We start from the raw sequence: 5439 nt of genomic DNA, 5'->3' as shown, positions 1-5439 counted from the left end.
TCATGTCTTTTGCATTAATTCCTCTAAAACCTCTCCTTTCAAAATAAAATTTCTTTAAAAAAAAATTTTTTTAATTTCTTAAAAATAAAAACAAAATAAGATTTTAAAAAAAATTTTAACTATTGCCCCCACAAAAAAAAAAAATTTTTTTTATTTTAATACTTGCGTCATATTGTTAGTTACAATCGGTTTTTGTAAAAAGTTGGAGCCACTTTTAGTTTTTAAAATATCGAATTTGTTTTAGCAAGGCCTCGGCTTTTTTCTATGAAAAAACGTCGCAGCAAGTAGATCTACTCTCTCACTCTTATCGGATCCTAATGGAATTTATGTTTTCTCATTGTTTACTAGTCCTTTAACAATTGTTAATGATTAAAAGTTAAGTTTTAAGTTTTTTGACAATTTCTGAATGACAAAAAGTAAAAAGGCATTTTTTAATCAATTAAAAACTTACAACTATTTATTTAACCGTCTATTTAATAAACAATAATTTTAAATTTATTTTATTTATTATTTTTTTATATTATGTAATTTATTAAACATTTTTAAATATTTTTTTTTAAATTTAAAAAAAAATTAATTAAAATTTAAAATTTTTTTTTTTTATTAAATAAATTTTTTTAAAAACTTCAAAAAAAAATATTTAAAAATGTTTAATAAATTAAATAATATAAAAAAGTAATAAATAAAATAAATTTAAAATTATTGTTTATTTAATAGACGGTTAAATAAATAGTTGTAAGTTTTTAATTGATTAAAAAATGCCTTTTTACTTTTTGTCATTCAGAAATTGTCAAAAAACTTAAAACTTAACTTTTAATCATTAACAATTGTTAAAGGACTAGTAAACAATGAGAAAACATAAATTCCATTAGGATCCGATAAGAGTGAGAGAGTAGATCTACTTGCTGCGACGTTTTTTCATAGAAAAAAGCCGAGGCCTTGCTAAAACAAATTCGATATTTTAAAAACTAAAAGTGGCTCCAACTTTTTACAAAAACCGATTGTAACTAACAATATGACGCAAGTATTAAAATAAAAAAAAATTTTTTTTTTGTGGGGGCAATAGTTAAAATTTTTTTTAAAATCTTATTTTGTTTTTATTTTTAAGAAATTAAAAAAATTTTTTTTTTAAGAAATTTTATTTTGAAAGGAGAGGTTTTAGAGGAATTAATGCAAAAGACATGAAGTCAATTGGATTCATATAACCGGAGATACAGATTTTCAATGAGAGGGTACTTTTTCAAATTTGACAATTTTTGGCACACTTAAAAAAATTCTAACTAGGAAAATAATTTTTTTTCGGTCAAATCCTGATACACGTGTTTACTTATTTTCCGAATAGTACGTGTAAAAAAAGTTTCAGGCAAATCAAAAATTTGAGCCAATAAAAGGTGTTCGGTTTGTAAAAGAACCGCCCATATGAAAACTAGCTCGAGTGCTTAATATTTATTAATATTCTTGCTTATGGCCATGTAATATCGATGTAAGTGGTAAAAAGTTCTTTATTATACATTCTTTTAGCTAAGAATTGATTTAAATATTTAGATTATATTTATTTCATTTGTATTTACTACTATTTTCCTGAGTGTGTGTCAGGCCAGGCATGAAAGATGGCAGATGCGTTAGCGTTTGTGGTCCATTCGTCCCTGTCTGCTGATGGCGAGGATGATGCCATTCCCAACCTCGAAGCCCCCGGACCTCTGGACGGAGTCAACCCATTTCCCTTTCCCATAACCATGCCCATGATGCTCCTCGCCCAAGAGCACATTGTCGTAATGAGCACACCGCAATTTGTGTCGTGTGCTGCGGGCCGTTTGCCATTCATTTGGTAAAAATAACAATTAAATGTTTTCGCAGTGGCCTCTGCCCGGGAAACTGGACTCAGATCTTATGTCCCGTGGTTCGGGCCAACAATTCACTTTTGTTTTTGGCCTTGTTACCGCTCGACTGCGGCCACTGCTATGAAAATAATTGCTGGGCAAATATTCTTCTAAATTACAACATTGTGTATTTATTTTAGTTGGCCTGACGAACAGTCGCCGCCGGCTGTCGAGTGAAGAGCCCTGAGTTCCTGAAGAGGTCCTGCCAAGGCTAACGCAGGTTGTCAAATACAAGAGTGCGCACTGAGCGAAAAATGGCTAGAAATCTTTAAATCATCAACGCCACTTAAACATAAGGTTTCAGCAATAAAGGCTTTAGAATAGTTAGGCTCAAAATCAACTGGTTTCATTTATAAATTCCGAACTTTAAAAGGTTAAGGGCTGAAAAATGTTGTTTATATTTAATATTGTTTAATATTTAAGAGCACATTTGAGGGTTTTAAGGATTTATTCCACCAAATAAAACATACACATGATTTTAAACTTCTCAATAACTTCTGTTTTTTAGTGCGGACTTTAACGAATCTTAAATCAAGCCTCTTTCCACAATCCCTTTAATTTTTACCTTACATACCTCTGGTTCACTGCCGTTCACTTAAGGGGATTTCTTGAATCTCCTCCTCACCTCGCTTTTAAAGACCTCAAGCAGCCAATAAAGCGGGCGACAGGTTCGCTGCCACACCTGTTTGCATTGGCTCCCCATCTGTTCAGCTCGCACCACTTATTATGATGATGCATTTGCGTTTGCACCACCATCGGCATCAGTGGCAGCAGCAACAACAACAACAGTAACCCCAAAAGGGGGTAACTATAACCCATGTGGGGCGGCAAACGAGCGCAATTTTGTTTATTTCCGGCACAAAATAAACTTTCAAGGATAAGCAAACTTTTTGGCTGCCACAGCCGCTGATGCTGATGCTGCTGCATCCTTAAGCAAATTTCATGAAATAATATTTTAGTGGCGCCAGGGGCAATATGTGAAGTCGTGGCGCACACATCCGCCCCATCCGCACCAGCCACCCGAAAAGAAGCCCCAAAACCACCATAAACCCACCCATCACCCACACATCACTTCCTGGCAAGGCAACCGCATAATATTTTTAAGAGCATTTAGTATTTTATGCACCTCTCGTTCGGGAAAAAAATCCCAATTTATGCGGCTTGGGGCTTGTGTTTTTCCATTCGCTCTAATATTTATACAGTCCCTGGCTGGCCAAACATTGCTCAAGTCTTGCAGAAATATTTATCCGGCTGCGTGTTGGTAGTCGCCAAAGTAATTAAGAGTGGGCCAAAAAACGGGTAAGAAGTTAAGAATTTATTTACTAGAACAATGGGATACCATTAACTCTTTATTTAAAGACTTTGTTATACGCTTGTACCTTAATAATTTTTGTATTTTCAGAATTTTTTATAAGACGGAGAAATATTAATCAGTTTATCTGATATCAGGGATACTACTTAAGTAAGTACTCATTACCAATGCTTTTTCTTCTTTGCTTGGGAGATATATGTGTGTTTAGGAACAATTCATTTGCTGGCGTAATCTAAGTATTTTGATTCCCTTTTTTACTGTCTCTACTCGTAAGTTTGCTTAAATATTCAGCAACTTGACTGCTAATTCCAATGCTCCTGTGCCTGTGACTGTGCCTGTGCCGTCATCATCAGCGTCGGCTTCCTCTTGAAACATTTCATTTGCTAAATGTGCGGTGTGTTGTCACATGAGCACCACCTTCCGAAAACCTCCCGAAAACCACCCAAAGCACCCACCACCTACCAACCATTGTGTAGTTCGCACCACACTCATACAAACTTCCACTTTTCCCCTTTGTCGGGAAATGCAACACATTGAAATTTCTCTCTGCTAATGAAGTGTGATTGAAATTTTGTTAATTTGCTCAAGTGCTGCGTGTATGAGTATGTGTGTGTGGTGTGCTTGTAGAATTTCTTATTTACATAATCTCAAGCATTTACCATGAATTTCTAAAGATTCGCTTAATTGAATGTAGAAATAATTTGTAAGGCCTCCCGTAAAGTTGCTCGCATAATTTTCCCATTTTCTTCGAAAATCAGTTTTTGCGCTTCTAATCGACAAAACGGCAGGAATTCTTTGAACGGCAAATGTAAGTGGAAAATTTCCAAGTTAGTTTTCTTTGTGGTATTTAAAATTGTTCTTATTGCCTGGGTTTCATTTTATATTCTTCAGCTTTGCAGTGGGAAAGTTTTTTTTCAATATGGTTGTAGTTCTTTTAAAGTTTTATACTTGTGAGATTTTCCCCTAATATGGAAGGATGTTATTTTGTAACATTTCATAGCTGAACCACAAGACTCGCAGCTCCATTTCACATCCTTGTCAAATTAAATTTGACATTCCTCCATTAAGCAATTCTGGCAGAGAACCAACCCGAATTTAATCGAATAAAATGCGTAAATAAAATTTGTTCAAAAAGCTCTGTAGAAAAGCGGAAGCTTTACCGCAAATAAGAAAAGACAAAAGCCGGAATGGAGAGTGTGCAAAACAGACTAATATTTTCGGAATAAAAACTAAATAACTGCTGTAGCAAAGAATTTCACATTTTTTTAAGGTAACACACGGCATAACGAGGAAATGGAAAACAATTACGGAAGGCTAGGGACTACAAGGACAATACTATACACAGGCTGCTATGCAGGACAGTCACGGAAATGAAGTTACTACCATTGTTGTTGCCCTGCTGAATTTACTGCGGCCGGAGAGTTTTGCGGCGAATGGTTTCTTTCTGCTTTTTTTATTATTTTATTTTCCTTGTGACTTCCTATTAGGGTTCTAAGAGAGTTTCTCTGATTCGCGTTACCCAAGGCTACTCGTTTTGGTTTTGGCCATTCCAAAATAGGGTATCAAGCAGTCCGGAGTTGCTCGGTGCAGCTGCTGCCGCTGACCAGGATAAATTTATAGTCAACGGAAAGGCGCGCAAATAAAATAACATTGACAATTGCCAATTGAATTTTTCAAAGAAATACTCTGCAATAGCAATTGCAATTGATTTAGGCATGCCAAGAGAATTTGCGCTTATAAATTTTAGTCGTGGATCGCATCTGAGACAAGACCGCGCGCTTTGCATGGCAGTTCTGAAAGTTCACCGTCTGCACTTTACGAATTAAAGTATGGAAAATAAACCGACTGGAATTATTGTTAAAGAGAGTACATGAAATCAAAACAAAGTGGGCTTAAATCCTAATCAAAAAATAAAAAAGGAAGCAAGGTCTCATTTAATCAAGCCGTTTTGAAGGATAATAAATATAAATAAAATAATTTATGTTTCCCGGTTAGTGTGACTTTAAAATATTATTTATTTATTTTTATGGAATAAATAATAGATACTATGAAATATTTTTTTATTTAATATTGATATTGATATTGGAGATTTATTTTTTTTGTGTATATTTACGACTCTTCTTTGAGAATGTTTACCGAGGTATTTCGCAACTATCGATTGCTCTATATATCATTTTGCGAGTGTATCGAGTGACATTGCCCATGATAAGTCGCTGGCGTCCAGCATCCAAGTGCAGCTGCAACTGT

Source organism: Drosophila takahashii, chromosome 3R (genome assembly GCF_030179915.1).
Source record: "Drosophila takahashii strain IR98-3 E-12201 chromosome 3R, DtakHiC1v2, whole genome shotgun sequence".
NCBI lineage: Eukaryota > Metazoa > Arthropoda > Insecta > Diptera > Drosophilidae > Drosophila > Drosophila takahashii.
The sequence above is the reverse complement of the archived record's forward strand: the minus strand, read 5'-3'. Positions refer to the sequence as shown.